The sequence below is a fragment of the Pseudophryne corroboree genome, unplaced genomic scaffold (genome assembly GCF_028390025.1).
Source record: "Pseudophryne corroboree isolate aPseCor3 unplaced genomic scaffold, aPseCor3.hap2 scaffold_1106, whole genome shotgun sequence".
In the NCBI taxonomy this organism is placed as follows: domain Eukaryota; kingdom Metazoa; phylum Chordata; class Amphibia; order Anura; family Myobatrachidae; genus Pseudophryne; species Pseudophryne corroboree.
The window spans coordinates 1-12,761 of NW_026967732.1; the positions used below are offsets into that span (position 1 = coordinate 1).

At 42.1% G+C, this 12,761-nt stretch overlaps 4 non-coding genes across 4 annotated transcripts; all 4 read right to left on the reverse strand.

Annotated features, from left to right (window-relative positions):
* Positions 1-422: 422 nt before the first annotated feature.
* Positions 423-586, reverse strand: LOC134989283 (U1 spliceosomal RNA). Its single transcript, XR_010194573.1, has one exon. It is a non-coding gene; the product is annotated as a U1 spliceosomal RNA (small nuclear RNA).
* Positions 587-737: 151 nt separating this feature from the next.
* Positions 738-901, reverse strand: LOC134989354 (U1 spliceosomal RNA). The gene has a single exon (XR_010194628.1). It is a non-coding gene; the product is annotated as a U1 spliceosomal RNA (small nuclear RNA).
* Positions 902-1,575: 674 nt separating this feature from the next.
* Positions 1,576-1,738, reverse strand: LOC134989381 (U1 spliceosomal RNA). Its single transcript, XR_010194653.1, has one exon. It is a non-coding gene; the product is annotated as a U1 spliceosomal RNA (small nuclear RNA).
* A 152-nt stretch (positions 1,739-1,890) lies between these two features.
* On the reverse strand, positions 1,891-2,054 carry LOC134989364 (U1 spliceosomal RNA). The gene has a single exon (XR_010194638.1). It is a non-coding gene; the product is annotated as a U1 spliceosomal RNA (small nuclear RNA).
* Between the last annotated feature and the right edge of the window lie 10,707 nt (positions 2,055-12,761).

Below are 12,761 nucleotides of genomic sequence, written 5' to 3' on the forward strand. Positions count from 1 at the left end.
TGTCATCCAAGCAGTGGGTCAAAGTTGGCTTCAACCCTCGTCTGCTTATGAAAAGAGAAAAGGGATATGCAGGGCATGGCGGCCTTTTGCGACGCTTGGATGACCCCTAGTTCGCATTAAACACCCCCACCCTCCTTCGGTGTGGGGCTCATGTTGGCCATGCCCCAGCCCCTGAAGCATTCAAGCTGATTTCTTGCAGCAGCTGGGTACTGTAACAGCTCCAGAGCTGCTCTGTAAGGCAAGTAAAAGGGTGTGGGCCCTGCAGCACTACCTGTAGTTTGCATTGTGCATTGGAAGGCACAAAGTAAGCAGACGGGAGGAGAAGTCAGGATAGTTCACAAGGTTATAGAAGGGAGGGGCTCAAGAAAAGAGAAGTGGAAACAGACAGCATACTAGGCTGTAGAGAGACCTGAGACAAAGAGATCTGAATTATACGAGAGCCGTCCAGGGGAAACACAAATTATGCAGTCAAGTTTCCCACATTTGGGGAAATCGCAAGGGACAGCACTCCCAGAGTGCAATGGGTGAGCCTTGCCCTGGGAGAAGCACCTTCATGATCATAGTATCTCACCTGGCAGGTTAGTAGGAGTTGGGCTAGAGCTGGGGAGGGTCGCTGCTCGGGCACTACCTTTCAAGTGAAGGAGATCCAACTGAGGCAGCACAAGGGAACTCTCAAAAGAAGAACAAGGCTAGAGGAAGATCTGAGACAAAGAAATCTGACTTTTACCAGAGCTGACCAGAGGAAAGCACAAACACAGTCCACCACTACCACAAATAATGCAGTCGAGTTTCCCACATTTGGGGAAATCACAGGGGTCAGCATACCCAGAATGCAATGAATGAACCTCACCCTGGGAGAACAATCTTCATGACAATAGTATCTCCTATGCAAAATAAGTATGATTTGGGATAGGGCTGGGGAGGGCCGCTGCTCAGGCACATCTCTGTCAAGTAAAGGAGATTCAACTGAGGCAGCACAAGGGAACTCTCATCTGGGGACAACAACTGCAGGGAGAACACATATTTTCAGATGAACATGGGGTGGCAGAAGGCTGCCTAATACTGAAGCACCCCCAAACAACAAACCAAATGCAACAACTAGTGCAAGCATTCCTGGGGGATGGCCTGCAGCAGATGGATTTGAATATGGTGATGTCATCCAAGCAGTGGGTCAAAGTTGGCTTCAACCCTCGTCTGCATATGAAAAGAGAAAAGGAGCGTGCAGGGCATGGAGGCCTTTTGTGGTGCTTGGATGACCCCTAGTTCGCATTAAGCACCCCCACCCTCCTTCGGTGTGGGGCTCATGTTGGCCATTCCCCAGCCCCTGAAGCATTCAAGCTGATTTCTTGCTGCAGCTGGGCACTGTAACAGCTCCAGAGCTGCTCTGTAAAGCAAGTAAAAGGGTGTGGGCCCTGCAGCACTACCCGTAGTTTGCATTGTGCATTGGGAGGCACAAAGTAAGCAGACGGGAGGAGAAGTCAGGATAGTGCACAAGGGTATAGAAAGGAGGGGCTCAAGAAAAAAGAAGTGGAACCAGACAGCAAACTAGGCTGGAGAGAGACCTGAGACAAAGAGATCTGAATTACATGAGAGCCGACCAGGGAAAACTCAAATTATGCAGTCAAGTTTCCCACATTTGGGGAAATCGCAGGGGCAGCACACCCAGAGTGCAATGGGTGAGCCTTGCCCTGGGAGAAGCACCTTCATGATCATAGTATCTCACCTGGCAGGTAAGTAGGAGTTGGGCTAGAGCTGGGGAGGGTCGCTGCTCGGGCACCCCCCTGTCAAGTGAAGGAGATCCAACTGAGGCAGCACAAGGGAACTCTCGAAAGAAGAACAAGGCTAGAGGAAGATCTGAGACAAAGAAATCTGACTTTTACCAGAGCTGACCAGAGGAAAGCACAAACACAGTCCCCCACTACCACAAATAATGCAGTCGAGTTTCCCACATTTGGGGAAATCACAGGGGTCAGCATACCCAGAATGCAATGAATGAACCTCACCCTGGGAGAACAATCTTCATGACCATGGTATCTCCTATGCAAAATAAGTATGATTTGGGATAGGGCTGGGGAGGGCCGTTGCTCAGGCACATCTCTGTCAAGTAAGTTGCATTTGATTTGTTGTTTGGGGGTGCTTCAGTATTAGGCAGCCTTCTGCCCTACCATGTTCATCTGAAAATATGTGTTCTCCCTGCAGTTGTTGTCCCCAGATGAGAGTTCCCTTGTGCTGCCTCAGTTGAATCTCCTTTTGGAGAAGACCTCAATAAGATTGTAGCTGATCTGGCTACTGCTAAAACAGCTTGCCTACCTAGTATGACTCCTACCACGCAGAAGGCTAAAAGTACTTTTCTTGGCCCTTTCATCCTCCAGGTAAAGCGTACCCAAGGTCAGGCATACCCAAAGCAAGCTCATGTTTCCAGACCTGCCAAGCCCAGACTGAAGCAATCCTGGGCTGCCCATCAGCCTGCTTCCAAAACGGACAAGCCTGCCGCATGACGGTGCAGGCCTCCCTCTGGGGGATCCCAGGGTGGGGGGCCCGACTTCTAGGTTTGGCAAAGAAAGGTATAATTCTAAGCTAGAGAATTCTGTTTGGAGCTCACCTTGTACTTTGTGAAGAAATAATCAGCATTGTGGCTGAGCAGATACATGTAGTGTGTGGCTGCAAACTGCATGGATCTGCTGCGTTGTAATGCTGATTCTTTTTTTTTGCAAAGTACCAATAGCTTCATATAATGTTCACAATTTTTATGCAGGATCAAATAGCTCAATAGGTAGGGTGTTTGATTAGAATTCAACAGGTTATAGGTTTGAATCCTGGGTATGGTAGTTTGAGATGTGTTATTTAATAAAGTATGTTGTTCTGACTGCCGGCATCCTATCACCTGGGATATCATACTAAATAAATGGAGTTGATAAAAAATTTTTTTTTTTTTTTAACTAGGGACAATTTCCAGATACTTCTCTTTATAACTGAGATTGCCCCCTGGAACTTCACATCAGTTGACAACTATGCATGAGTGGGCAGTGCTTGCCCTGGATCTGTCCACCCATTTATGTGCCGCCATAAAATAAAGCATGACTAACAGTTATCCTGGGCGTACACTACACAATTATCTGTCAGGCTATCTATCCAGTCTGGATGGATGGAATGAAAATCTGGTAATGTATAGGAGCAAATGTCAATTAACCATTTGCTCCCAAACACTAGAAAAGTGGTCAAAAATGGTCATTACACAAATTGGTTAAACCCAAAATTTAACCAATTTGTTTAGGGGACCATTTTTGTCCATTTTTTAGTGTTTGAGAGTAAATCGTTGATGGTCATTTGCTCACATAGATAACCGGATTTCTATTCCAACCAGCCAGTGTTGGAGAGATGGTCTGCCAGATTACATAATGCATACCAGAGCCATAACTAGACTTTTTGGTGCCCTGTGACAGAGAATTATATGCCCTCCCCCCCATTTTTGCAATATGGACAAAAGGCGCATGCCTTGTGGGGAAGGGGCATAACAAGATTGGTCTCAGAGAAAGCACATGAGATATGAAGATATATCTAGTATACTTGACACTCAATGGTTTGTGGTATTGCAGGGGTGCCCTCCTTAAATGCATATACAGTCACACATGGCATGTTTGTGTAAATGGCATATCAGCAGTCAGCACTAACTGGTGACATGCCATTTGTACAAGTAAGCCATGTGTGACTAATATATAAACATACTTTATTAAATAACACCTCAAACTATCATACCCAGGATTCAAACCTATAACCTGTTAAATTCTAATCAAACACCCTACCCATTGAGCTACTTGATCCTGCATCTATTCTAACCTCCAATAACAGATTCAGTTGCATTTTCCAGCGTGTTTTGTTTGCGCCTTTGCAAATGTCTTACATCGACAAACTTATTTAGTACTATTTTGCAAATAGGGTTACATTGTCGCAACATTGTGTTCCCTAATTGCTTGATTTTTTAAATGCAAAAATTGATAAAGACACCTGATAATTGCTCTGTGGAGTTTTCTTTTGTGTCTACTTCTTATCTACATTTAATTCCCTACCTATAATCAAGGCATTTTTAAATGCTGGGTGCTGCCAGGACGTGAGGCCTACCTAGTCTTTAGATCTGAATTTGAATGTACTTGTGAACTAACTTAATTTCCTACTTCTAAATTCATTCCTAAATTCACTACTTACATTAATCCTGTAGTTGGGCATTTTGAGCCTTCAATTGTGGGCATTGTTTTGTGTCCAGACCAGCAGCTGGTGGTGTGCATTTGCTGGAAAGGCATCGAAGACCTCCGATATGCTGCATCTCCTGATGTGTGTCTGCCTCAAGTGGCTGTCAGCATATGCATGCTAGACACCCCATTCCAAGCTGATTGTGACATCACGGAACATGCATCATAGAACAGGCATGCTAGAACATGGGTCTTCAACCTGCGACCCTCCAGCTGCTGTGGAACTACATATCCCAGCATGCCCTGCCTCAGTTTTAGCATACCTTAATAGCAAAACTGTGGCAGGGCATGCTGGGATGTGTAGTTTCACAGCAGCTGGAGGGCCACAGGATGAAGACCCATGTGCTAGAACCAAACCGCAGGTACATTGAATGCTAGCAAGCTGAATGTTTAAATCCTTTTTGTTCCGCAGCATTCCAATGCGGAAGATTCCATGGAACCAGAGATTATTCCATTGAGAAGGACATGCTGCCTGGATGACTGCACTGTGCAAATTAAATCACGGAGCCAGTTGGCTTGTGGGTGGCTCTGGTGACTGGGTGGTTGGGTGGGCGGTGTGTCGGAGGTGGAGCACATGCAAATGAATGTGTATCATCCAGCTAGTGAGAGAGAAAACTCATGCAGGAGTGTGCCTGTTTGTCAGTGAGTTATGCACCTTGCCAGACGTCAAATCTACATGGAGCAACTGGAGGGGACAAGAGCAGGTTTGGAAAATATAGACAGAAGAGCATATATGCTGGCGCATTCTCCATGATTGTGTCAGCTTATGTTTTGGTGCACTGCACTTTCCTCCACTAAGTTTTAGCCATTTTGTTTAAACGCAAGTGTAGTTGCTTCTCGCTCTTTTGGCTGTGATATTGTATTGTGGTTGAAGAGTCTGCTGGAGGGATTGTTTTCTTCATTGGCGAGAGACTGAAGATATTCCAGGATGGAAGGCTTGGGAACACTATCCGTTTTTCAGTTGTGGAAAAGTTGAAAGACCGGATTGGACTACATTCTATAGTAAAGGGTATCTTTGTATTTATTAATCCTCCCTTTATATGTGTCTGTCTTTCAATAAAGCTTTGGGCTTGTGATTCCGTCACCCTCTTACACTCCACACCCATAGCCTTATTAACTATTGTATTGTTTAAATGTATAGTGCAGTTCATGATTTATAGTGTAGGCTGACCTGTACTGTAGTTCTTGAACTGTACTATACCGACAGCATTTGTATTGTGATTTGGCTGTGCTGCAACACAGTACTTATGTGTGTAATGTTTATATATGTTTTTTTGCTTCTTTATGTCAATAAAGACTGCTTTTTCAATCCAATATCTGAAAACAATCAATGTTTATCTTTGATGGCAATAGAAGTGGTATGATATTTGCTGCTTTTGAAAGGCAATATCTGATATGTCCCCTATCTGGGAACCATATATTAAATGGCTTTTCAGAAAAGGGAGATGGGAGAAGAGCTTTCAGTACTTGTAGGACCGATGCACATTTCCTATTCTAGCCTCCAAAAACAGATTCAGTTGCATTTTCCAGCGTGTTTTGGATGCGCCTTTGCAAATGTCTTACATCGACAAACTTATTTAGTACTATTTTGCAAATAGGGTTACATTGTTGCAACATTGTGTTCCCTAATTGCTTGATTTTTTAAATGCAACAATTGATAAAAACACCTGATAACTGCTCTGCGGAGTCTTATTTTGTGTCTACTTCTTATCTACATTTAATTCCGTACCTCTAATCAAGGCATTTTTAAATGCTGGCGGCTGCCAGGACGTGAGGCCTACCTAGACTTTAGATCTGAATTTGAATGTACTTGTGAACTAACTTAATTTCCTACTTCTAAATTCATTCCTAAATTCACTACTTACATGAATCCTGTAGTTGGGCATTTTGGGACTTCGATTGTGGGCATTGTTTTGTGTCCAGACCAGCAGCAGGTGGTGTGCATTTGCTGGAAAGGCATCGAAGACCTCCGATATGCTGCATCTCCTGATGTGTGTCTCCCTCAAGTGGCTGTCAGCAAATGCCAGCTAGACACCCCATTCCAAGCTGATTGTGACATCACGGAACATGCATCATAGAACAGGCATGCTAAAACATGGGTCTTCAACCTGCGACCCTCCAGCTGCTGTAGAATTACACATCCCAGCATGCCCTGCCTCAGTTTTAGCATACCTTATAGCAAAACTGTGGCAGGGCGTGCTGGGATGTGTAGTTTCACAGCAGCTGGAGGGCCACAGGATGAAGACCCATGTGCTAGAGCCAAGCCGCAGGTACAGTGAATGCTAGCAAGCTGAATATTTAAATCCTTTTTGTTCCGCAGCATTCCAATGCGGAAGATTCCATGGAACCAGAGATCCTTCCATTGAGAAGGACATGCTGCCTGGATGACTACACTGTGCAAATTAAATCACGGAGCCAGTTGGTTTGTGGGTGGCTCTGGTGACTGGGTGGTTGGGTGGGTGGTGTGTCGGAGGTGGAGCACATGCAAATGATTGTGTATCATCCAGCTAGTGAGAGTGAAAACTCATGCAGGAGTGTGCCTGCTTGTCAGTGGGTTATGCACCTTGCCAGACGTTAAATCTACATAGAGCAGCTGGAGGGGACAAGAGCATGTTTGCAAAATATAGATAGAAGAGCATATATGCTGGCGCATTCTCCATGATTGTGTCAGCTTATGTTTTGGTGCACTGCACTTTCCTCCACTAAGTTTTAGCCATTTTTGTTAAGCTCAAGTGTAGTTGCTTCTCGGCCTTTTGGCTGTGATCTTGTATTGTGGTTGAAGGGTCTGCTGGAGGGAGGGATTGCTTTCTTCATTGGCGAAAGACCAAAGATATTCCAGGATGGAAGGCTTGGGAACACTATCCGTTTTTCAACACTGTATTTATGTGTGCAATGTTTATGTATGTTTTTTTTTATGTCAATAAAGACTGCTTTTTCAAGCCAATATCTGAAAACAATCAATGTTTATCTTTGATGGCAATAAAAGTGGTATGATATTTGATGCTTTTGAAATCCAATATCTGATATGTCCCCTATCTGGGAACCATATATTAAATGGCTTTTCAGAAAAGGGAGATGGGAGAAGAGCTTTCAGTACTTGTAGGACCGATGCACATAAAGAAGCAAAAAAACATACATAAACATTACACACATAAGTACCGCGTTGCGGCACAGCCAAAACACAATAGAAATGCTGATGGTATAGTACAGTTCAAGAACTACAGCACAGGCCAGCCTACACTATAAATCATGAACTGCACTATACATTTAAACTGTACAATAATACAACAGTTAATAAGGCTATGGGTGTGGAGTGTAAGAGGGTGAGGGAATCACAAGCCCGAAGCTTTATTGAAAGACTGACACATATAAAGGGAGGATTAATAAATAGAAAGACATCCTTTACTATAGAATGTAGTCCAATCCGGTCTTTCAACTCTTCCACAATTGAAAAACGGATAGTGTTCCCAAGCCTTCCATCCTGGAATATCTTTGGTCTTTCGCCAATGAAGAAAGCAATCCCTCCCTCCAGCAGACCCTTCAACCACAATACAAGATCACAGCCAAAAGGCCGAGAAGCAACTACACTTGAGCTTAACAAAAATGGCTAAAACTTAGTGGAGGAAAGTGCAGTGCACCAAAACATAAGCTGACACAATCATGGAGAATGCGCCAGCATATATGCTCTTCTATCTATATTTTGCAAACATGCTCTTGTCCCCTCCAGCTGCTCTATGTAGATTTAACGTCTGGCAAGGTGCATAACCCACTGACAAGCAGGCACACTCCTGCATGAGTTTTCTCTCTCACTAGCTGGATGATACACAATCATTTGCATGCGCTCCACTTCCGACACACCACCCACCCAACCACCCAGTCACCAGAGCCACCCACAAGCCAACTGGCTCCGTGATTTAATTTGCACAGTGTAGTCATCCAGGCAGCATGTCCTTCTCAATGGAAGGATCTCTGGTTCCATGGAATCTTCCGCATTGGAATGCTGCGGAACAAAAAGGATTTAAATATTCAGCTTGCTAGCATTCAATGTACCTGCGGCTTGGCTCTAGCACATGGGTCTTCATCCTGTGGCCCTCCAGCTGCTGTGAAACTACATATCCCAGCATGCCCTGCCACAGTTTTGCTATTAAGGTATGCTAAAACTGAGGCAGGGCATGCTGGGATGTGTAGTTCCACAGCAGCTGGAGGGTCGCAGGTTGAAGACCAATGTTTTAGCATGCCTGTTCTATGATGCATGTTCCATGATGTCACAATCAGCTTGGAATGGGGTGTCTAGCAGGCATTTGCTGACAGCCACTTGAGGGAGACACACATCAGGAGATGCAGCATATCGGAGGTCTTCGATGCCTTTCCAGCAAATGCACACCACCTGCTGCTGGTCTGGACACAAAACAATGCCCACAATCGAAGTCCCAAAATGCCCAACTACAGGATTCATGTAAGTAGTGAATTTAGGAATGAATTTAGAAGTAGGAAATTAAGTTAGTTCACAAGTACATTCAAATTCAGATCTAAAGACTAAACACAAAACACAAAATAAGACTCCACAGAGCAATTATCAGGTGTCTTTATCAATTGTTGCATTTAAAAAATCAAGCAATTAGGGAACACAATGTTGCGACAATGTAACCCTATTTGCAAAATAGTACTAAATAAGTTTGTCGATGTAAGACATTTGCAAAGGCGCAAACAAAACACGCTGGAAAATGCAACTGAATCTGTTTTTGGAGGTTAGAAAAGATGCAGGATCAAGTAGCTCCATGGGTAGGGTGTTTGATTAGAATTCAACAGGTTATAGGTTTGAATCCTGGGTATGATAGTTTGAGATGTTATTTAATAAAGCATGTTTATATATTAGTCACACATTGCTTACTTGTACAAATGGCATGTCACCAGTTAGTGCTGACTGCTGATATGCCATTTGCACTAAAACAAATTAAAATGGTAAAAGTTATTGTACTTTAAGTAAAAATAAAAGCTAAAATATCAATCCCAGTTTTGGATTACTTTAATGAACAAAAAAAAAATGCATATAGCAAAGGATAGTTTCAATCTGCCTACCTCTGGGTTATGGACCCAGCATGCTTCCATTACAGTACTCTGCTGCACATGTAAGTGCAAGAGATCCTGAAGCACTCACTCATCATGGGAAAGTACCAATGTGTTTCTTCATTGGTTGATGGAAGAAACATCTTACAAAAACTCTCCACATTATTGACTTTTTAAAATGTTTCTAGGAATCGTTCTAGATGAATGCTTATTAGCCTTTGTCAGTATGGACTTTTACAAAGTGTTGCTGTGGCGCAATCAGTTACTGTGTAAGGCTATTAACCAAAAGGTTGGTGGTTCAATCCCACCCAGGGACGTAATTGACCTTGTTATCAGATTTTGGTGATCTTTATGTAGACAAGTCAAAATTTCAAACCCCCTCTTATGGTGTAGGGTACCTGGCCTTCTCTGATGTAATCAGAGTTAGATTTGATTCAGTGATTTTATAAAAACAGCTAGGAAGCACAATTTAGCAGTGGGTTGCAGAGAAAAAGAAATATGCTGGCAAAAAAATCCAATTGAGTGATTAAACAGCTCTTCATTTTCTGGCTTTATTTTTATGCTAACAAATTTGTTCTCTGAAAAGTGTCCACAAAGCCAAGTTTCTGATTAACACCTTTGTAGGGATGGTTTTTAACCTATTACTAAATTAAACTTGCTTCATTGGAAAGGCAGCAAGATGCATCCTCATTTCAATATCTACTGAAATAATACAGGTTGACACCAGGAAACATTAACGCCACTGCATCCTTTGTGCTTTCTCATGTGGAAGTCTGTTTAATGTGAAAACAAGGTGATATCTAATTAGCACACAGGTAAGGAATTAAGAAAATCTTTATTTAAGGGTGAAGATGTTTCTCACAAAATCGTTGCCCCAATGCATCATTGAAATTCAAGCTGGAAAGATGATTTTAATATATCACTTGTACATTTTGTATTGCTCTTCTGGTGACAATGTAGTTTGTTTTTGTCAATTACCATTTTAATAATCGGGTAAAGAAAATTAAGTGGATTTTTGAAAGAAAACAATACTGTCAATATACTATTAAAACAAATGAAAATGGTAAAAGTTATTGTACTTTAAGTAAAAATAAAAGAGCAAAAATATCAATCCCAGTTTTGGATTACTTTAATTAACAAAAAAAAAACGCATATAGCAGAGGATAGTTTCAATCTGCCTACCTCTGTGCTATGGACCCAGCATGCTTCCATTACAGTACTCTGCTGCACATGTAATTGCAAGAGATCCTGAAGCACTCACTCATCATGGGAAAGTACCAATGTGTTTCTTCATTGGTTGATGGAAGAAACATCTTACAAAAACTCTCCAGATTATTGACTATTTAAAGTTTTTCAAGGAAACGTTCTAGATGAATGCTTATTAGCCTTTGTCAGTATATACTTTTGCAAAGTGTCGCTGTGGCGCAATCAGTTAGTGTGTACGGCTATTAACCAAAAGGTTGGTGGTTCAATCCCACCCAGGGATGTAATTGACCTTGTTATCAGATTTTGGTGATCTTTAAGTAGACAAGTCAAAATTTCAAAAACCCCTGTTATGGTGTAGGGTACCTGGCCTTCTCTGATGTAATCAGAGTTAGATTTGATTCAGTGATTTTATAAAAACAGCTAGGAAGCACAATTTAGCAGTGGTTTGCAGAGAAAAAGAAATATGCTGGCAAAAAAATCCAATTGAGTGATTAAACAGCTCTTCATTTTCTGGCTTTATTTTTATGCTAACAAATTTGTTCTCTGAAAAGTGTCCACAAAGCCAAGTATCTGATTAACATCTTTGTAGGGATGGTTTTTCACCTATTACTAAATTAAACTTGCTTCATTGGAAAGGCAGCAAGATGCATCCTCATTTCAATATCTCCTGAAATAATACAGGTTGACACCAGGAAACATTAACGCCACTGCATCCTTGCTGCTTTCTCATGTGGAAGTCTGTTTAATGTGAAAACAAGGTGATATCTAATTAGCACACAGGTAAGGAATTAAGAAAATCTTTATTTAAGGGTGAAGATGTTTCTCACAAAATCGTTGCCCCAATGCATCATTGAAATTCAAGCTGGAAAGATGATTTTAATATATCACTTGTACATTTTGTATTGCTCTTCTGGTGACAATGTAGTTTGTTTTTGTCAATTACCATTTTAATAATAGGGTAAAGAAAATTAAGTGGATTTTTGAAAGAAAACAATACTGTCAATATACTATTAAAACAAATTAAAATGGTAAAAGCTATTGTACTTTAAGTAAAAATAAAAGAGCAAAAATATCAATCCCAGTTTTGGATTACTTTAATTAACAAAAAAAAAATGCATATAGCAGAGGATAGTTTCAATCTGCCTACCTCTGGGTTAAGGGGCCCAGCATGCTTCCATTGCAGTACTCTGCTGCACATGTAAGTGCAAGAGATCCTGAAGCACTCACTCATCATGGGAAAGTACCAATGCGTTTCTTCATTGGTTGATGGAAGAAACATCTTACAAAAACTCTCCAGATTATTGACTTTTTAAAGTTTTCTAGGAAACGTTCTAGATGAATGCTTATTAGCCTTTGTCAGTATGTACTTTTGCAAAGTGTCTCGGTGGTGCAATCGGTTAGTGTGTTTGGTTATTAACCAAAGGGTTGGTGGTTCAATCCCACCCAGTGATGTTATTGACCATGTCATCAGATTTTGGTGATCTTTAAGTAGACAAGTCAAAATTTCAAACCCCCTCTTATGGTGTAGGGTACCTGGCCTACTCTGATGTAATCAGAGTTAGATTTGATTAAGTGATTTTATAAAAGAACAGCTAGGAAGCACAACTTAGCAGTGGGTTGCAGAGAAAAAGAAATACGCTTGCAGAAAAATCCAATTGAGTGACTAAACAGCTCTTCATTTTCTGGCTTTATTTTTATGCTAACTAATTTGTTCTCTGAAAAGTGTCCACAAAGCCAAGTATCTGATTAACACCTTTGTAGGGATGGTTTTTCACCTATTACTAAATTAAACTTGCTTCATTGGAAAGGCAGCAAGTGATGTCATCCAAGCAGTGGGTCAAAGTTGGCTTCAACCCTCGTCTGCTTATGAAAAGAGAAAAGGGATATGCAGGGCATGGCGGCCTTTTGCGACGCTTGGATGACCCCTAGTTCGCATTAAACACCCCCACCCTCCTTCGGTGTGGGGCTCATGTTGGCCATGCCCCAGCCCCTGAAGCATTCAAGCTGATTTCTTGCAGCAGCTAGGTACTGTAACAGCTCCAGAGCTGCTCTGTAAGGCAAGTAAAAGGGTGTGGGCCCTGCAGCACTACCTGTAGTTTGCATTGTGCATTGGAAGGCACAAAGTAAGCAGACGGGAGGAGAAGTCAGGATAGTGCACAAGGTTATAGAAGGGAGGGGCTCAAGAAAAGAGAAGTGGAAACAGACAGCATACTAGGCTGGAGAGAGACCTGAGACAAAGAG